This window comes from Gymnogyps californianus, chromosome 10 (assembly GCF_018139145.2).
Source record: "Gymnogyps californianus isolate 813 chromosome 10, ASM1813914v2, whole genome shotgun sequence".
Lineage (NCBI taxonomy): Eukaryota > Metazoa > Chordata > Aves > Accipitriformes > Cathartidae > Gymnogyps > Gymnogyps californianus.
In genome coordinates, this window is record NC_059480.1 from 24,346,684 (window position 1) to 24,368,755 (window position 22,072).

Sequence of the window (22,072 nt, forward strand, 5' to 3'; positions counted from 1 at the left end):
TTGAATGGCACCAGTTGTCTCCATTTTGTGATGAGCTGAGTCAGTCTTGGACGTCAGCTTGAATTGTGGGTAACTGGAGATGAAATTCCCAGCCTGTACAGCCCCTTGCAAAATGAAAGGTATATGGAGCTGACCTTTCAATTATTAGCACATGAGTGTATGTACCCAGGTCCTCCTTTTGACAGCTGAATGCCACAGGGCCCAAGCTCAGCCCCTTGGGGTTGAAGGGCATTTTCAAATGATTCACTGGGCTTTGGATGTGTTCCTTACAAAGGTTTTGCACTTACATAAAACCCAAAGCACTTGGATTTGAAATTAACAGATTTTTATGTGAAAACTTCTTTTTTTTTTTTTTTTTTATTCACTGTAGAACATATAAATATTCAATGAAAAGGATTTTTAATTTTTCTGTCAGAAGAAATGTTTGACCCTTGTCTCAAAATGCTGAGATAAATTATGTTGTCTTATATATATAATAAAATATTAAAATATTAAAAGAACTGCTATACTGTACAATACATGTTCCTACTAAAATGTGTAAAGCAGCATGCAAAAATGCATTGCCATACTAGAGAGAGCGAGCCAATTTTGTTCCAGCAGAATCACTCTGTGGAAAATTAAGGATGATTCTCCAGTATGTTTCTGGAGATGTAACCATGACGTATTTGGGGAAATAAAAATCTGGATTTCACAGCTCACATCTAACTTCAGAAAAACAGGCTATATTGATTAAAGTTTGTTTAACAAAAAAAAATTGGGAAGGATTTCTTACTGCTCCCCAATGATGAATTGCTGCAATGTTTTCTTTTATTATCACCCTGCTAGTCCTCTACTGCTCAGCCCTCAGTTAGGCATCTAAATAAGATCCAGATTTGCCAAAGTGCTCAGGAGTCAGGAGTTTCCACCGGGAGACTTTTTCCTGAACTTCCAGAAGAATTAGGTAATGGAGACTGCCCATTCGGTGTCACAGCGGGAACCAGTCTGTTTGGCAGCCTTGACCTAAAAGGTTTCAATTTTCTGGGTGTTGTTGCTTCTGCAGTTTCAGGCGTGTCTACAGAATAATGTAGCTATTTCTGTATCACCTCTTGCTGGAGAGCTTGTGCTTCTGGTAGTGGTTGGGGCGAGAGGGGATGGCATCCCTCCAGAAAGCCACGCTCTTTTAAAATACCTGAACCTCTCCTGCCACTTCGGGTGGTTAAATGTCAACCGCTTTCCTTGACACTGAATTACAAGCAGGTAGTACCGCCATTGCTAGGATAACATTACTGAAATTTTACTGGAGCATAATCTCCCTTTAGAAAAACTTTGATATTGTTCTTGTGGAAAGTTCTAACTCTGTCAAGGTTGGATATTAATACATAAGTATATATGCACACACTATTAGTAAGGGAAGAGCATTGCATTAGGACAGCACTTTGTCCAGCCATGGAGCGTTACTTCCCTGTGAAGAACCAAGTCACCCAAAAGAGCCTCGGAGCACACCTGGCAGGTTTGCATTTTTTAGTTTCTTGCTGATTTTTTTTATACCTTTGGGCTTAGTTTCTCCTATTCATTTTCTTCTAGTCCAGCTCTTTTCTGTGTGGAGAAGAAATGTTTCCATACTGCAGAGAAAATGATAGCAGAACCTAGACCTGGCTCAGTGCAAAGTAACCTCACTTGCTTCCTAATCAGTATGAGGTGGGAAAAGCTGAGGAGGGACACCAGCCGGACTTTCCTGATCCCTCCCTCTCTCCATTTTCCCTTCAGGCTTGATGAGCTGAAGCCCAAAGGTCATCCATGCCTGGGCTTCTGTGGGATAAAAGCCACCCTACCACAAACAGAGCAGTTGTCTCTCCACGTTTAGGTCAATAGGTAGCAAATGGGTATGAGAGAAGGAGGGTTGAGAATTTCATTACACCAACTTAAAGAAGAAATTTAAACAATTGCATTAGAAACTGGGCACTATATGTTGTATAGGATGTGAAGGATTTATACTGGATGACTGTCTAATCTTCCATGTAAGTGGAACTTCTTTGGCCTTATTTTGAACCCGAAGTAATAAAGAAGGAAATGAAAGCAAAGGTAAACTTAAAGTATTGTTTTACTCTAAATGCTTTCAGTAAAGGGCCTTGTTATCTAATGATTGGTACTAGATGGCTGGTATAAATTTTGTTGTTTTGTTCTCTGCACTCATGGCGAAGGAAAGCAGAGGCAAAAGGAAATCAATTGGAACTAGCAGGTAACAAATGACCAGTCTTAGGCAAGCATAGCAGATGGGGAAAATAGAGTTGTGGGCATGCATTATTAGGAAATGCAGTGGTGACTTTTCCCCGTTATTTAGGAAATGCAGCAAATAACAAATATTTTGGATGGATGGGGCAGCTCAGACAATGAAGAATGTGCAGATGCTTCAATATATTGAGTTGTATTTTTAATGCTTTTGTAAAAGGGGTTTTTGCCCTTAATACTGAATTATCAGTATCAAAAGGGGAACCAGAAGGTGTGATGGCAGCTCTTGTGGAGACAGGCAAGCCCAGTTCATGCCAGCTCCCCAAGGAGAGCGCTGATGGAGCCAGCCTGGCAGTGCACAGTTCAGAGGCCGCTCCAGAGCTGCCCAGAACTTTGGGAAATATTTTGGCAATTTTGTGCTAGACTGAACCCTGCAGAGTGGCTACAATATTGTCAGATCTGAATTTGGATGAGGATAAGGTCCAGCAACTTCTGTTTGGGGATGTCTCTCTTTACTGATAGACCTTTATAGTTGTTTAAAAAGATTCATTTTTGTGGAGCACGAAAACCCCATAAAATAGCACAAGAACAAGCTATGCTACAATGGCAGAATAGGCTTTTTCTGGAGATACAAGCAGGGAAAGCACCAACTAGGCAGCAACTCTTTTTACAAGGACCTGGTGGGCACCTTGGCAGTGGGAACTGGGGCTGGATCAACCACAGCATGGACAGTAGTGAGTTTTTATTCCCTTTACTTGCCATCTGCACCCAAAATACCAGTTTTGCACCCCTGGTGCAAGCAAGATTTTTTTGAAAACTGGAGCTGGGTGTAGGGAAGAAAAGTATCCCATGGGTAAGTAAGCACTGGGACCCAGCGAGGTGGAGAATCTCCATCCTTGCTGGCTTTGAAGACTGTCCAGACCATGCTGTGAGGGACTCCGTGTTTGCCCTGTCTGGCGACTGATGGTCGAGGTCCCCTCTGACTGACCTGGTTCTGGGTTTGCCCTCCCACTGTGCTTGCTGGGTTTCTTTGAGAGCCTAATGGCTGGTCTGAGTTATTAGTCCTTTACGTGTGAGCATGTGTGTCTAGGTAATGGGGAAAGCTTGCTTTTTTTTTTATTTTTCTCAAAGCATCTGAACAATATTCTCTGTGTGTTGCCACAGTGTATTAGTTCTACAAGCAAATCAGAAAGTGCTACGGAGGGGACACCCTAACACCTTGAAAAGTATCACTAAAAACTGCTGAAAGCATTAAAAATAAATGAATCATAGGGTGAGAACTAGCATGACAGGTAAATAGGCACGACATAAAATGCCTCTGGAATCTGTGGGATATTTGCAGGTACAAGGGGGCTTCTAAGGCATGGTTCATTTACAATGTCTGGTTCCTCTCTCTGGGAAGGATTTCTAATAGATTCAAGGAGACTCCAAGCTTTTAGTAGGTCTTGGGAGAAGAAAGGCAGCTCTGTAAGGGAGAGAGGTTTGGTTTGTTTATGGAGAAAACTCGCCAGTCACGTTTCATATTGTGTCCCACTCGGAAGAACAACCGAAGGCTTTCACGCCACGGAGGAGATGGCATTTCCGCCGTGGCTATTGTATGGAAACGCAATCTCCTCCATGGTGTGAAAGTCTACCTGGAGATGGGCTGCAGCCTCCTACAAAGTCCCCGCTCCATCAGGAAAACATTTGTGTTTTACAATTAGATGCTGGTTTTTTGTTGTGTGTGGTTTGCCTTTTTTTTTTTTTTTTTTTTTTTTACTGCCCCGGATCTGTTCCAGCCTGTGGCTGCAGGAGTATCTGAATGGTGGAGTTTTGCCAAAAGTGAACAGCATTGAATACTCTGTTTTACCATAACAAGTGCAGAGGTGAATGAATGCTGTCAAGAAAGCACCATGAATACTCTTTTCCGTTATTAACTGAATTTATTATTTTGCTGGTAAAACTTAACAGCAGAAGGCAAACATTAATTTCACATCTGCATGAACTTGCGCTGGAAATGTTTGGGGGCTCATTGGGTTGGGGGGTAGAAGCAAGCTTTGACTGGTCGTTGCTAAACAAAACAGCTAGAATCTCAAATATTTCCAGTCAGTTGTGACTTTTCAAATACGCTTCTGGATATTTTTATAGGGGACACGTAAAAGAATATAATAATCTGCTCAGGCTATTATGTGAAACAGAAACACGTTGAATAAATCATTACCTGTATTTATTCACCCAGCTCCTGCTAGTCTAACACCATGGGCTTGTGACGCCTTGGCAGTGTAAAGCACTATGCTTGGCCTCCTCTAGTTGCACATCAGCCCCAGTAGTAGGTGGGATGTTGGATAAATGAATATGTTTTAATTTATACTTCATCAACAGCTCTGAGCATCTTGCTTCGTTCATAATAGCCAAAGAAATTATAGTAGGAGTTTCAGTGCTTGGATTTTTCAGCTAAATCCAGAGCTTTAAGAAAATCACTGTCATGGCATGCTCTATATACAGAAGAATATATTTCATTCACTTTTCTTATCAAGAAGAAAACTCATCATTCATCCTGGGAGGATTCAATGGAGATATCCTCCTAGAATAGTGCAAGAAGAAAAAACCACCCAGTTAATCTATTCAAACCTCCAAACTTTGAGAGTTGAAGGGATGTGAAGGAGTTCTTCAGCAGCTTAGAATTAAAATAACTAAAACCAGCTTTGACACAGCTCTAGGACAGATTCTGCATGAGTCCTCCACCCTCCCTAAAAAATCGGCACATGCTGCTTTGAATGAGGCCATATTCTGAACCCACCGCTGGGCGTGCGAAATATGGTGGTGTGACTCAGGCAGAGAGATGCCAAATGCAAATTGACCGAATTGATGATGAAAGGCAAAGTGAGCAGACACAATTATTTCATTAAAATATCTAAGGTGGGGTTATTAGTGCTAGTAAGTAACCTCTTTGAGATGTAGGAGGTTTGACATGACCATGTCCTCTCAGGTCTGTCTCTGGGAGAGGGGACTGTTTCCTTTTTGATTTTGGACAACATTGCCTGGGGGATGTTCAGCCATCAGAGATGGCTTTTTTTTATGGAGAAAGAGGTTTGCAGTGTTGGCTGCCTTAGCTTATGGACTGAATTTTCAGAATGTGGAATTTTCTTCATTGAAGTTTGGTGGTTTGGGTGTGTGGTGGTGTTTTGTTTTTTTTTAAATACAGAAACTGATAGAAATATTCAAATCAGATCACACTAATTAGTGAAACTAATTATGTTTTCCCAAGCATCTCTCTTCTTACCTATTCTGCAATGAAAAACCATTTGCTTATGATATAAAACAGGAGAAAGGAGATTGCCATGACAATTAGCAGTAATTAATGAGAAGCTTTGAATTGCTTGGTGTTAACCTCAACATCTATTAGCAGGTAAGTCTTGGGTTTGCCTGCTGGGGAGAGTGGGTACGCACAAACTCCTCTCCCAGAAGGGAAGTTGAGAGATGTGGGAATATGACAACAAATTAAAATGGTTTTACCTATTCTTTAGTGAGTGTTAGAAATAGTCATGTGCACCCGCTGAAGATTCACGTCTGTCATCATACTTGCAACAAGTAAAATGATACTGATAAGTGTTTTAATTAAAAGGAATTTTTAACTCTTTAAAGCATATTTAGCTTGACTTGAATAAATGCTTGATCACTGCAGCTGCCTGTAAGATGTTACTTATTTTCTACAGAAGCCTGTTATATTTCAGAATTTATTTTTATTTCACACTGGAATGAAAATAGATCTCCAGAAACTTCTTATGAAAGGGAGTCGTATCAAAAAATAGCATTTTTTTATATCAGTAACATCAAGTTTCTTCAAAGAAAGGTCTTTGTAAAGAAAGGTTCCTCTCTGCCCTCAGACACACACATACATACTTATATGATGGAGTCCACCAGTATTCAGAACAAACAAAAAAATCTTTTGGCTGAAAATATCTTCAGCAATGATGCGTTTCCAAAGATGTTCCCATTTAGGTTAAATAGAAATGATTGAAAACACTAGGTCAACCTCATACAGTTGCATTTTACAGCTTCTCCCCACACTGCTTGTCGCCCACATCCATGGTACATGTGAAATTTGTATGACAGAGCCTGATAATAGTGCAACAGAGAGCATGGATGACATCTTGCCCCATGTCATCAATCAGTAGTTTGCCTTTAACAGCAGAGAGATCAGAATATAACTGATGTGTTTCGGACTGGTCTGTAAAATGCTTCAAAGTGTTTTGCATAATTTGAGATCCTGTGCGGCCAGTAGATAATATTCACATTTAGGGATGTTTTCCTCTGGAAATATTTAGATTTGAAGTTGAGCCACATGACCAGCTCCTTCCTTAGAAGTGACATGTGGAAGAGCTGAGAAACAGATTCATCTTCTGCACTGCTGCTTCCCTGTAATTGCTTCCTGAGAGCAACTTGTCCTGGACATGATTTCTGCAGCAATGCGGGAGGAAGTCACATTTAACCCACTGAAAGGGGAGATACTGCTTTCAATTCTCCTCTTGCCCCTGCTTTCTCTCCTGATTTATGGATTAATTGTATACTTGCTCTCGACACAACTTTGTGTTGTCTCTGTCACGGTGGCTGGGATGATATCTCCCATTCAGAGGCTGCTTGGTGTTAGAGTTGCACCGTCTCTAATTGAACAGCTGATGATTGATAATTGAATACAAGAATAGGCTAAAAAGCTTGGCTGGTTTAGCTGAGGAAAACGAAAGCTGATAGAGGTCATGACTGATACTGAAGGTGATAAACACACCCAGCAAACCATTTAAGCTAAAGGACAGTGCTGGAACAAATACAAATGGGCAATAAAGTGCCCATGAATATTCCGAGGCTGGAAATGAGCTTTCTAGCAATAAGAGGGGTAAAAGAGAGGACCACCTCCTCTGTAGGAGCGATGGAGCGAAGACTATCTGCTGGTAGAGCTGTGTGAAAGGTGCCTTCAAACAGTGTTGGTGCTCCAGCATCCTGGTGGACGAGGCCACCATGAGATCAATGCTTTTGGTGGATGTATAATAGCAGGCATGGATTCCCTGGTGTTGCACCGATGTTTGTAACACCTTTTGCTGTGGATGAGAGGAATCCGCCTGTTTTGTTGTTTTTCATGTGCTTGAAAGGGAATGCTGTAAAGGATGAAAACATCTCAAGGCAAAAGACAGTAAAGAAACTCATTTTAGCATCCTCCCTCTCCTTTTCTGTCGCTGCCAGACTTTTTGGATCCCAGGTTGAACATGGCAGACTGAGGGGTAGGAACCTGACCCCTTGTAAGATTGAGATATTTGACATTGAGAGCTGGTGGGGTAGAATAAATGTGGAGACCCTTTGTCTCAAGGAATTTCATTCCTGAGCATCGTGTTGTTTTACTCCTGTGATGTACAACCTATTTCGCTATATTCTCTGCTGAGTTGGGGAAATAATCTTAGAGAGGTGCTTTGTGTGAGGGTCTGTCATTTTGTCTCAAGCTGTGATGCTTGAGTTTTGTGCTTGATGGTGCTCAGTCCTCAGTGTAATAATTTTGCTTTCAAGAACTGGCATTTTCAAAAACATTATTTAGCCTCATTTTTCTTCCACTGACCTGAGCAGTAAACCCCAAGAGTGGAGTTAGCCAAGGTGGCTCAGTTTTGAGAAGCCTTTTCCATGCCCAAGGGCTCTGGATCAGGCCTCGCTTTGCCTCCGCGTACTCCTGAATTGCTCTGTGTGTTGTGCATTGCTTTCTGTCACTGCTTTTAAAGTGAAGTAGTTTGTTAGTGGAGTTTGAAAGTGCTCCACGTTATTTAATCTAATCAGTGAAAACTTCCTCATCCCATTATTTGGGCAATTTTGGGGGAGGAGTGGTTGTTTTCATTTGGGTTTTATGATTTACACTTTATTTTTATGGCATGTTTGTTCAGGAGGAGGATTTTTCATTACTTTCCTTTGTAGTGATTGTTTTGTACTTTCTTGGGACAAAATCGGCTCTTTTGAAGGTCCGCATGCTTACGTGCAAAATATTGGCAGATCTCTGAGTCTGAGGAATGCAGTGGAAACCATAGTGCATCCTGTGCTTTGATTTCTGCAGATCTCTGTGTGTTGGTCGTGGTTATGAAGCAGAGTTTCTCGCTTCTCGCTCCTATCAATGTTAGCTTCTATGATCATTTTTTATTCATATGAAGCTTATCAATACCCAGTATAAGCTGATACAGTTCTACTCTGGACCGGGTTAAATCAGTCCTGAATCAGGGCTATAAATGCTACGAGCAACGCTACTGACAGTTCCTAATGAAACTGGGAAGGTTACAGAAAGCTTGCTGGTTTGGTTGTCCAGTTTGAGGCAGCTGCGTGGTTTTTGGGACTCCTACCATGGGCAGGATAGGTGCTCAGCACTTTAGGGAGCCAGGCCATTGGTAGAAAATGAAATAAAAGATTTCCCCATATATATTATATGTCCTGGGTATATTTTCTTCAGTGAACAGTAGGACAAGGGTATCTTTGCTGGTTATGTGCCCTGTTTGGCTCTTTGCACTGGTGTGTTTAACTCGGTAAGAATAAAATTGATTTACTCACGCGACTAAAATTGCATTTAAGTGACAAACCACTCTTTGATGAGCATGAAGATTTTACGGTCTGATCTTTGGTTTTGCTGTGAGAACTGAAATCTGCTACCAGTGGTAATCTGCATTGCACTCCTCGATATGTTTGGCAGCAGAGTTCATACTGCAGCTCAACTAGTCGGGAATCATATTTTATGTATAGCTTGTAGGTTGGGATTAGAGAGAAAGAGGACAGTAATACTCAGGAGCTGCATGAATGTCGTCTGAGCTGGTTTGCCTCTCCAGACATACAATTTGAAAACAGCCATACTGCTAAAATCAAAGAAAATCCACCAAATCCTCTTTGTTGTTGTTGTTGTATTTGAGGGTTTTCGGAGGGGGGTATGTGCGTGGTATTTTTGTGTTTGGGTTTTTTTGTTGTTGTTCTGGGTTGTCCGGGTTAATTCGTCTAAGCTCCCTTTCCTATTTATTTTTATGGTTGCTTCTCTTCTGAATGTTAATTTGCAAGATTACATCTTGTTTAAATTTCCCCATTGTATGTGCGTCTTCAGCCTGTTTTTCTGCGTGTTATTTTCAGGGGAAGTGGAAGGGGAAAAGAGAAAAAATAATCCCACGTCATTGAAAATAATATGAGCTTTGAGCATTGTGATGCCCACTCCATATCATCAGGTGGCTCTTTTGCACTGGGAGAAACACAGCATTTGAAAAAACAAGATCCAGCAGGAGCCCTCCATGGGGTTAATACTTTGAATTTTGCTGTTCTTCATCCCTACTTTCCCATGTTTTTTCTTTCCCAGCAGTATGTCAATTTGCAAACTCTGGCAAAAGGGCGATTACGGACTTAGAACTCATGAGTTAAACTCCCCCAAAATGGAGGCTTTTAAAGGAAATCCCATGGTATTCAACAGCATGTGTTTTTGCGTACAGCAAACCCCTCGCACTAGGCTGGCAAAGCAGCGCTTAGGGGATTTTTCTCTCCCCCCTGCATCAGACTCTTGCAGTTTAGAGCCCATCTTCTTCATTTTATTCATATCACGGGGTCCGTGGGGCTCTGTCGCTGGTGATGAGAACAGGACACTGGGGTTTCTACGTTTAAACACAGGCAGCTTGGCCTCCTCTCCTGCAAAGAGAGGCTAGAAAAATACATTTGTCTTTAACTGCTGGTGCAATGTAGCTGGTTTTGTCTTTCTCAGGCAGCCTCCAGGTTGGGTACTGGTTATTTAGGGCTGTCAGATCACTTACAACCCACCTTTTGGTGCATTTTTTGCCCCAGGAAATAAGTTATGACAAATCTGTAAGCATCTATTCTCTCCGTTGCCATCACACATCACTCTGATTGTTGTGTAAACACTGCTCCTCAGGATGCACCAGCATCACAGGCCTCCTAATTTGTTGCACTTGGTTTTTTTTGTAAATATTCTCTTTGTGGATATTAAATAGTAAGCAGATGTCCATCAGAAAATGTGCTTTATAGGCACTCTTTTGTTTGACAGAACTTTGAAGAGCGGATATGTATTGCCTAGTAGCTTTTATTTTTTTAATCTATTTATTTTAACAAATCTGAAGTAAAAAAAAAAAATTAAAAAATAGGCTTTCACCAAAATTGTAATTTATATTGCAAGTCATTATATTAGCCAGTCATTCCCAGTCCCTTATTCAGCTTAGAGTTATATAGTTGCACAATCACACCCTAAACACATAGATGTACATGCAGAGATGCGTGTACGTATGCTGGGTGAATGGCAAGTGTGCCACTGGTCCCTAAAACCCTAAATAAAATCTGGCTTTTTCACATCAGGTGGGCTTTTGGCTGCTGATTGCAGTGGATGTAGACCACGTCCTTCTAGTCTGGCTTGAGTCTGATGGAGTCCCCTTGATTTTGCTGAGAGCAGGGAGCGCTGCCATTGTCTGAACCAAAGCCTCTTTTACTCGGGCATCTGATTTTTGGCTGAAACTTCGTGTATATTTTAATGACCTCTAAACTAAACTTGCCAAATGACTTCCTAATCTTCAAAACTATTTTTGCCACTTCTACTGTTAGTAAATAACACAGCAGAAAAGCTGCCTCTAAAGCAGGGAAGAATCACAGAGGGGGAACTCTTATCAATATATTTCCTCAGCGAAAGCTTTATGTGGCACCTCTGGAATCAACAGGAGATTTGTCATTGATTTCAGGAGGAATACCTCACTTTAAAAGAAGAATCAGACAAATCCCCCTCTCTCCGTATATTTGATATATGGCACAGGATTCACAGTTTTCTCTGGCACTTCCCAAGTTCGTAATTTGTATTTCACCTTAATGCCACTTTGTGAATTTAATGGCAGCCAGAAGCACTCCATCAGGATTATAGAGTTTTGCCTACCTTTTGGTGCTTATAACCTTTTTTAAAAGAGTGTTTAGTTATTTTTACTTAGGTGCCATACGGGTGGGTCAGTACCAGCCTGCCACTACAGCAAAGTCATATTTTTAAGAGACTAGGAGAATACATCAAAACTCTGCTAGCACTTTCATGGATGGGGGCATATTTGGTTAAATAGATGTTTATCTGGGAAAGTCATCATCTGGCTAGCAGCATACTGAATGTTTCTAAGCAGCTAACTTATGTATACTAAACAAATTTGGTTTGGCTGCAGCTAGAGCTGCCCTGTGGAAATTCTCAACATACATTTGTTTGATTGAGCTGTCATTTTCAGTTGATCTGCTGATGATCTGTGTCACTTTGTTTAAATGTCCTGGTCGTTTTTTTTTATACAGTGAAAAACCAGTCCGCTTTCTGTGATGGATTAAATTGAGGTGAAATTTGAGAGTTACTCCTGTTTTCGATTTCTGTGCTCTGAGACAGGTGGGCTGGAATGACAAAGAACTTCACACACAAACACATTAAAACCAAAATGGAGTGGATGCCCTTATGATTTAAAACATCCGTAGATGTGTCAACTACCAAATGCTCCCGTTCAAAGAAGTTGCTGGGATTTGCACTTTAAACAACAAATGGTATTTATTTGGTCTATCCTATTCAGCTAAAATACCCGGACAAAACTAATGTTGAGCTCTTTTTTTTTCTCCTGCAAAATTCCCTGTGGGTGCATAAGTGCCAGGGGTTTGGCCTCTGGTGAGAGAACACAAGGTTAACCCTGAGATGAAGTCCCTGGTGAGCAGCAGGGAATGGAAACGGGCTCTCCTGCATGGTGGGAGTCTGCCAGCCCAGTCTGGGAACTGGGCAGCATCTCTGGTGGTCTCAGCCCTGGAGACCTGCTTTCTGAAGGGAAGTATTGCTCAAGCTTTGGGCTATCGGTTGTGCTACCTCAAGGCTGGTACGTGTGAGATCCTGGTGCTCCCACTGACCTTGGAGAGGAGTAGTGATGGCTCCAGCAGGGAGAGCGGGATGGTGCAGTGCGAGGAGGAGCACAGCCAGCTCTGACCACTGTACCTGGGAGAGGATTCCCATAGCCAGGCTCAGTCCGGTGCTCGGCCCCTAACTCCTCTTCCTCCAACTGACCTTCCCATAGCCCCGATCCAGAGCCCTCACTAAAATGCAGCTTTTCCCTGTGCCCAATGTGGACTCTTATGCAAGGCTCACCAGCTTTCAGTCTTCGCTTTAGAGCTCTTCGAAGGCTTGCTTTGCTGATCTCTAGCTTTTCCCATGTGGGCTGTGGTCTGTACGCGAACCGCCAACTTAACACTCTGCACAGCAGCCGGACTGTGGCTTTGTGGGGAAGCACGAAGGGATGCCAAGTCCAGACAACATGCTTATTTTCTAAACTTGCCACCGATATGGTTTGTGACTGTGGGTCATGTTCACCCACATGGCTGCAGTCTGCCCACGGGTGAGACAGAGGCACAGTTGTGTGCTGAGCGCTCTTTCAACACGTCCTCACGATAATACTTGTGTATTTTTTCCTCTGACGTGCTTTGAGTTATGCATGGCCTTACCTAACTAGCTGAATTAAGGTTCACGGGAGTGTGGAGAAGGTTAGCTAAATACCAGTTTGATGCCTGCTTTGAAAAGTGCTCTAGGAAGAGTTGCTTTTATTTGACTTCAGCTTCTAATGAGCTTACCAGAGAAAGTTTAAAACGCAGTTTGTTGCTTCCACTTCCTCACTCGGAAAATCTCTTCCGTGAGCAGCAATTGCATTGCTGCTGCTTGAGCAAGTGCAGCCCACGCTGCTCCTGTTGTTCTCTGCTCTCCCAGTTCAGACACTGATGCTACGGTGAAGGGTATCTGACAAAAGATCTCTTTTGTGACCACGTATGGCTTTGTGAAGCGTAACAGTCTAGCTTGAAAATTTCTGAGCGTTTTTGGCTTTATTTTGGAAAAATGGAATTCAAGTCATTCTCAGAACAATGTCAGGAAAAGTCACATTATTTTCCTCACATAAAAAAAATACTCCTCAAGCCATTTTTACTCAAGGACTCCATCACTTCCATGATTTAGGATGTGTCTCTGTGTGTGTATATATATAACATTATATTACATATACATTTTGTATATATACATTCTTGTCATTATAAACAGTACTTAAATCCATGTCCATAAACATAAATAGATATATAGTTAAGTACTCTTTATAACAGAAGATTAGTCCGTAGCGACATAATAAGTAGAATTAAAGTATATAACAACTGCATGTTAGTTTGAGCTTGTATGGCATCCTCTGTGATCCTTTGGGATGGAGAGCACTGCCTGGGCCAAGGTCTCTAATGGCATGGCATCCAATTACACTAAGGCTGAATTTGCTCCATTAAGTGCTATGTATTTATTTAAGCTGTCATATATCAGCCTGCACATGAAAACAATAGAGCTTGTGAAGATTGCCAGTTTGGGGGGAAAAAAAAAAGATTATTTTTCAAATTTGCTTCCAAGTTATTGGGATGAACCAGAAGCTTTCAGAGTGCTGATTTATTGCTCTCTGCTAGCGGCTCACCAGGACACCTCTGCTTCTCCAAGATCAACAGCTTCATAGAAAGCGATACAAGGTGTATGGAACAAAGAGTAGAATAAATTACATTAGCAGTTAACTTTCTTTACAGTTAATATATATCAATAAATATCTACAAAATGTTTGAGGCTTTGACCAGGAAGCCATGTAAAATAAACTGTAGTCCTACTCTTTTTCTTTCTTTTTTTTTTTTAAAGTCAAAATAGATCTAACTGATGTTAACTGTTTCACAGTGGGGGTCTCGTTCTGGTTTCACACTGGTGTCACTGTTGATTTTGGAGGGAGGATGTGATCAGAATAAGGACTGTCACTCCTCCCGCCTTACAACAGGCTACTGGTGCTATGAGAACGCTTAGCATTTCCATACTGTCCAGCTTTGCATCTTCAAAGCACTTGGGAGAGATGAGCTATTTGCCATGGGGCTCATCTGAGGCAAATGAGATAATATGATCCCGTGGAAGAAATGGGAAACCCAAGAGGGAATGGCAGAATTTGTTACTGGATATTTTTGTGAAAGCAACTGAGTGTGCAGTGTCAGAGCTACTCATTCCCAGTATAAGCAAAGGCTCCACGGTTTGATAGACCAGGGAGGCGAGAGCTCAGGAGGTCTTTCTTTTTAGTCCTGTGTGTGCTGAAATATCTTCTTGATCTTTTTATATATATATATATTTTTTTTTTTTAATTAGCTGGTCTTGAAAAACTCTGGTCTTTGGTGGTTGAAAACTCCCCAATGGTTTCTGCATCTATCCGTGAAGCTTTGGCTTGTGTGGAGGTCTCCAAACACGTGAGACAAGAGCACCATTGGCAGTTGGGCTCCTGGTCCCCAAGAGCTTCAGGGGAAAGGTTTCCCCTGTGAGAACTGCAATGCAGATGGAGGTAACCAATTTTGCTCATTTTCCTCCAAAGAAAGAGGACAAGGGGTGAACTGAGTGAGGTGTTACTCTGCGTTCCAAGTGAAGAGTGAAGCAAAAGGGTATTTTTTGGCTGAGACTGCAAATACTTGTTAAAGAGGGAGCAGGCACCTCCCAGCGTCGGCTGCGGACCACCAGCAGGGGAGAGAAGCAAGAGTGGAAAACTCTTAGATAGTGTTGAAAACCTCAAAGCAGTCAACCCACAGAGAGCTTACCCTTCAGAGACGTGCTAGGTAAAAATACAGCCAGACAAACATTCTCAGAGAAGTTTCTAAATTGCATGAGGAACAATTTTATAGGAAAAAGGTGACAACATCCTGGATTTGCCTAATTTCTGCAAACACTTTTCCTTTTAAAACAAGTCTCCTGATTGCTCAGCAAAACTTTCAAAGCTGTAATATTTGGGGTTTGGATTTTATTTTTTTTTTAACTTCTCTGAATGTTTTTCTTTTCCATGACTTTTTGATAACAATGTGAAAAAGAAAATGAAGCAGTTCTGAGAAAAGTGGGAAGAGAAAGAAATGGGAGAGAGTGGAGAGAGAATGAAGGATTTTCAGGGGAAAAGCTAACCTCTGTTTTTCAAACACCTTCCCGTAGCAGAGGATGCAGACAGGGCATGGCGAGGGAGCTGTGGTCGCTGGCAGTGAGGCATCCTTCAGCCGGGCTGAGGGAGTGCGTGAAGCACCGTGGTGATGGAAGTGCCAGGCCCTTGTTTTATCTCTGTATGGGTGGTTTGGTTGCAAAAAGCCTAGCGTTTCACCCCGTCCTCTTATACAAAGGCCAAGGAAAATAATTGCTACAGATCCTCATAGCTCATCACACTTTCCTGTATGCCACGCTTTCTAGAAAAAAATAAACTATCTTAGAAAGGCAATGGAGAATTGTAAGTGTACTTAACGGGCATAGTTTTCTTTTGCCTCCGTCCTTGTTTAAAGTCATACTGTCATGGATGCTGGGGCTTGCTATAGGGCAGCAAGTAGCTTTTTCCAGCCTGTGCTTGAATGCCTGCAATAAATGCTATCAGTTTCATGGACAAACCTTATCTGCATCACTGCTGAAACTATCGTTTAATTAAAATCACTGGCAAATGTCCCACTGACTTTGAGATACTCCATAAATCCCAAGTTTGCTGGACAGACCCGCCTTCTGAAATGTGCCGGGAAACACAAATACATTTTATTGATCATAAATATTTTGAAGATATTAAAAATTAATAAGTGCTTATTTAAATTGTATGGCTGGGACAGATAGAATTTGGTTTGTCAGAACAAACTCTGGAAGTGTTTGGAGGAATGGGCAGCGTCTGGAGCAAAGGGAAAGCGGAATCAGTGGAGATAATGTAGATAAGTCAGTTCAGAATGCTTTTTTGCTGGAAAAATAAAACAAAAAAGATTCTTGCACTCTAAAAACATGTATGTTGTGTTGAGTGAGATACCAATGAGAAGAACTTGTCGAACCTATGCGTGCCAGCCAAGGAATTAGATTTCACAGAGACAAATGGGAACAAATTGTCATCCATGTCTTGGAACAATCCCATCCAAAACAATGTTGTCATGCAGGAATAAATGGGTTCCTCCATATGATGAAATAAAACTGTCCCAAAGGGGTTTTTTTGTAAAAAAAAATACGATGACTTTACTCATCCAAACAGGTTGGATATAAACATATACTGATGCCCTACAGAATGATGCAGAATACACCTGCACATGTAACATGAAGTATAGTTGCTCTTAAGATTCATGATTTTCCAATCAGCTAAGTATGTCCTGCTTGTTACTGGGTGACCTTGTGGAGATATAACTACAGCACATGCTGCTGAGAAGTCACTTGCAGGAAAAATTGTGGCCTTGTATCTCCTCAGAAACAAATGCTGGAAACCAGTCTTGCCAGACCTTGAGTTTTTGAAATGGACAGTATTGCAGGATTAATTATTCAATACTTTCCCTGATTAGTGTATTTGTTATAAGTACTTCTGTTAGTGTTTCAAGGACTTAACGACAGTGTATCACAGTGTCACTCAAATATAATTAAGACTCTCTCACTGTAATTATATAATTAAAAAGCCGTCTGGCTGCTAGTACAAAATCTTCTGTCTCTGCTCCATGGCAGCTTGGTTTTCCAGAGGCAACTCCCTGAAACTCCAGCCCTCCCTGAAATACTGTGGGTATAGCATGTGAACAGGTATGTCATTGGTACCCTGCTGTGTCTGCTGGGCCTTCTCTGATAATCCCTCAGCTCTTGCTCTTTCATCCCCAGCTGCCTTCTCCCCGCTGGTCCATGTCCCGTACCCTTCCCAAGTGGAGTACAGGCAGGGCATCCCTTTGGGATTCAGGCAAGGCACGTCCCATCCCCGATGGTTTCCTCAGGGCCTTTTTGCTGTGCTGGCATGACTATGCAGGTGTGAGAGAGGGGATGGGGTGAGCCTTCACCAATTCTTTTTTTTTTTTTTTTTTTTTTTTTTTTTTTTTTTTTTTGAACCTATTGGTGCTTGGAGTGAGAATTGCTCAGCTTCCCAAACCAGATGTATGGGTGTTTGTAGGCTAGTGCTGAAGTGGCTGCTGGCAGGAAGGGGTTAAATTCCTTTTTATTTATAATGTGCTTTTGAAACAAAACTTCATGATCTGGTGCTTTTTTCCTCGCCCCCCCCCAAGTGATTATACTTTGACGCATTATAAGGGAGCGAATGCATTTGTGTCTCAGGACCGTACTCTACCAGATACTGACATGTTCGACATCTCCCGTGGCTTACCAAACACATCAGGGATGTGGACCTCCCTCTGTTTTCTCATTATGCCAAATAATGAAATGTGGAAATAATTCTAATCCTTTCTTCTGGTTGTGCTGTACCTCTGAAAATATGATAAACTCAATCCAATTAAAAGTCATTACCTCTACAAGGCTCAGTCTCTATCTATAACCTTTGTTTTATAATTCACTCTGTTATCTGTCTTCATTATAATTTGGTAGAATAGTCATCTTTTATTATCGCTTTCTGTTAGAGGCATGTGATTTCCAGTGCTACTTTGTGACACATCTCAGTTTAAAACAGTAAAGGTCTACTAATGAGTAAAAAGAAGTTCAGTTACACTGATTTATTACATCGAGATAAAGTTTCATTTGTGTTGATTATAATACTGTAGGTTTAAGTAATTGTTTTGATTTAAAAATGTTCTTTTGCAGCAAGTTTTTCACCATGTCAGGGACTGTTAAAGTGCGTTACGTTTTCTGTCTTGCTCCAGCTGACACAGATTTAGTTAAATATTGTTCCTGCTTAGTATTTTCTATATAGAAGTGGCTGATCTCACTAACTCCCATTTAACCTTCCCGTCCTTAGTTTTCTCCTAAGCAACTTGGCTTCTCGTGCCATGTCAGTGTGAGAATATATGTCATGTTTACCATCATGGCAATCGAACAATGAACAAAAGCTGGTTCCTCTAATCTGTTTTCCTCCCTTAGCAGAGACCAGTACTCAGGGCTCAAAATTTTCAAGGCAGATTTTTTTTTTTTTCCCCCCTTGGGTCTACTCCATAGAGAGAGTCACGAAGGGCATTAGTGAGTATGTGTTAGCTGCTGCAGCTCCACTTGGTTGAAATATTTTACTAAGATACAAATTTAAGCTAGTAGTTAGAGTTTCAGTATGCTTTGGGCTATCTCCCAGCCGACATAGATGTCTACGGGCTCCTTGCTAGGTGCAGATCTGGCCCTCAGTATATCAAACCCTACAGCTGGCATTTCCCTTTTCTCTTACCCCCTGCTCTGTGTAACCCAGAAAAGATTTTGGAAGTCAAATATATATTTATTCCATTGAGGAAACTTTATCAACCAGCACCGAAGTTTATTGGCACTAGCTAGTGATATAATGGGTAGTTTAAACCCTGCTAACTGTGAATAATTTTTCAGCAGTGTTTATGATTGCAGTAGACTCTAACAGACCAGAAGTACAGATAACATAAATATTTCTACCAGAGATGATTGTACTGGAACTATAAATAAAATTAGGCTTAACTTGTAAATAAATTCAGTGCGTGCCAGCCGACATTTATAATTCTTTGTTGCTGCATGTAATACAGTAATTTATATGGAAAGTGCACAGGAACACAAGCAGCCAAATTTTTGCTTTTCAGTTATGCAGGTGCAACTTCCTCCGACATCAAGGAGAGCAGCTCCCGTGCAAATGAAAGTAGAATTTGACCCATAGTCTCTCAGTGCTGGACCCTAATTAAAAGCCAGCGTCTGGTCCACATCAGATGCTTTTGAGTGTGTTACTCAACTAGACATGAATGACACTAGACAGAGCGCCAAATGCTACTAGTTATTGTAGGGGCTGATAGTGAGAATTGCCAGAGATGACAGGCAGGTCCCTACGCAGTTACTATATTATGACTGCTGGTCTAGTACCAACACTTGGCAACACTGAAATTATCCTCTCTCAAAGGCCTGATGCTCTTGAGTGTGTGTAACTTCGCTTCTTGCTCGCCTGCGGACAGATTTCTCCCAAGCACTCGGTGCTCATCCTACCATCAGGAGCTCACTTCTGCTCATGGTATGAGCCTCTTGTTTCAGGGTTATTTTCTGCAGGCACAATAATTTAAGAAGCAAAAGCTGCTTCCCATGCAAGGAAGGTTCTTAATTTGTCTTGTGAATTATCTGTACTGTTGTTACTGATGTGCATCTTGCCATGAGGCACAGAGAGAAGCTACTAGCAGTCCTAAGACCTTTGCACGGGGTGCTCCAGCAGCGAGCCAAACCGGGCTCCCTTTCCATTTCATGTAGATACTGCAGCCCACAGTGCAGCACCGTGAGAAGCTGGTGATATCTATACTTCAGCCCCAAAGCGTGCTGTGCTTAGGCCGCCTCAGGCTGCCTTTTTCTCCTGCCTTTGTCTGCGCAGCTTTTCCTACAACTCCCTCTTCTGCCGGCACCGCAGAAGGGTTTGCTGAGTGCGGCTCGGCACTGCGGTGCAGGGAGGTTTTGCCGAATGCGCCGTGCGAATGCCCTCTGCAATCTGCAGCGTCACGAGCACGAAGGGAAAGCTGAAATCTGGGCACCACATTTCCCTCTCGTTTTGTTACATTAGTGTCAAGCCGAAGAAATTCGAGCAACTTTGGCTGGCTCCAGGACAGACACTGATCTCATTTATTCCTTGGTGGAAGTCTAAAGTAATTACTTTGGATTTAACAGTCACGTAAGAGAAATCAGAATCTGGCCTTTGGGGCCACCTTGCTCTCACTGCGTGGTCTATGAGCATGGTTTTCAGGGTTGGACCTTTTGGGTGTCTTCAGGACAGCTTTGGTTTTCTCATGCTTGTGTTAGGGTCAAGTAATACAAGTGTGCAAAATACCCATGCATTTGATGGCTAATGTTTGTGAAAGTATTTTTCCTTGGTAATTGAAGTAATGATTCAAAACTGCTTCAAGCACTGTGTTTATCTCTAAACTTGCTTGTAATCTTTTGTGTTGTACAACCAAACTTTCTATAAAACAGTTTCTCTCCCCTGTTAGTTTTATGGTTTTTACCTAACTGGGAATTACTAGCTCTATTCTGTTTAGAATCTAATCTCATTTGATTAGGTCTGTCTGATGCTTTTCACAATGGGGTCCTGCCTGGGGCCCCCAGACTGTGTTACAATACAAATAATAATAAATAATCGTCCTTAGGTCCAGCTCCACAGAACAGTTCTGTGAATAGGGAGTGGCACAAACCAGTTTCAGGTACGCTAACTGATAAAATGTTCAAGTAGAGTAATGTAGCTCTTGGCTAGAGTCCCTTCTGTGCCTGGAGACAGTAACCCAATCTCTGCGTGTTTCTAAAGCTAAGGATCCTTCTCTGCTTCTCCTTTAGAGGACGTAAAAGTGGCCCCCTCTGAGCCATGCCTACCTGGTGTGGGACTGTCAGGTGGGTCCCATTTAGTTCACCACTGGCTATATGCTCCTTTTGAAGCTAATGGGTTTTCTTCTTTTAATTTTCTGCTTTTCCTGACCTCCTCTGTTCTAGACTGATGTGGATATATTTTGTAATCAATCAGTCCCTGCCTGTAACAGTTTTTTTCTTTAATACTTGTTCAAACAGAAATTCAGATAAAGGTGTCCCATTTGTATGCAACAGGAAATGCCTGCCTCCTTTTCAGATATCCCTGCAAATACTCCATGCTGATTTCCTCAGCGCTGAATAGAAATGCTAGGTCAAACAAATATAAATGCTCTCCGGTCTCTTTCAAGGATCCGATTCAGGGCTTTGTGGTACATTCAGGTCCACCCTCGCCTTGTGCAGGAGAAGGACTAATTCACTCAATCCTACTATGTTCCCCCAAAGCCTTCATTAATGCATCCTTGCCAAAGGCTTGTATCTGGCATGGTCAACAGAGGTAGCGGAGCTCAAAGCTCCTGACATGTGATGGACTTCTCCCATTGAACTGAACCAGGTCCTTCTGATGTCTAGTTTTTGGGGCTAGGGATCATCTTTCTCACCTTTGAGAAGCTGCCGTCATGAATCTGTGTGTATCTTCTCACTGCAAAGAGCCACTTCCACATTTATCTCAGCTCTTACTTTATCCTGCTGAGAAGATGATCGCATTAGAAACACTTCTGAAGTAGGCTCTCTAGATGCTTTTGCTTCCAGCCTACCTCTTTCATTTGGAGTAATCAACCATCCAGCTTACTGAGTCACTGGTGGCTTTATGCGTGACTCCATGTGCAGAGAACCGGATTTATGTGCTAGAGGGTTTATCAGCCAATAGTTGCTTTGGGAATGTATATCCTCAGGCACAAATTGCCTGAAGAAAGGGAGAATGGATAGTCTGTATGGATGTGTTTGTGTCTTAGGGGTGGCTTTGGGTCTGGAGATCTGGATGCAGACTTGATCCTTGGAGGACTTTGTGTGAACTTTGAGTTGAAGACCACCCTGAAACGCTGACACATGTAACAGGCTAGTGTGTGCCCTTAATGTGAGATGCTGTTGTGTGGCATTTCAGCTTCAGAAAGGCACGGTTTCATTGAACGTGTGGCCCGGTGTGCTTTTGAAAACAGCCCACCTTTGCCTAGCTAGCCATTGCAGCCAGTGGAAAGAGGTTTGGGTTGTGTTCAGCAACCTCTGCCTCCCTCAGTCGTTAGTGCCTCCTACCTAATTGCTCTTGGAGAGGAAGAGCGTGCTGAACTGCTAAGAAACATCTGACTGGAAGGAAGTCCTCTCCTCCCAGCCATCTACAGAAGCCCTCTCGGTCTCAAAATGACCCCAGGCCCCGGAGTTACGATGATAGCTTTGGCACGTCACTCTCCTGTCCTCATCAGGCACATCCCCAGCATGCAGCCACGTGGACTCTTTCCTGCTGGCATGCAAGGTTGTGTCAAAAGTGCAAACGCAGGTGTCCACCCTGGTCTTTTAGTAGCAATTAACCTTTTCTCCTGGGTTTCCTTTGAAGCTTGCTCATGTTTTTACTGTAAAATAGCTGTGAAGAATTTTATGGAGGCTAATATC

At 42.1% G+C, this 22,072-nt stretch overlaps 1 protein-coding gene across 3 annotated transcripts in view; it reads left to right on the forward strand.

Moving 5' to 3' along the window:
• The window catches only part of MECOM (MDS1 and EVI1 complex locus), a 244,164-nt gene that overhangs the window by 24,829 nt on the left and 197,263 nt on the right, over window positions 1-22,072 (forward strand). The gene's annotated exons all lie outside the window — the stretch shown is intronic.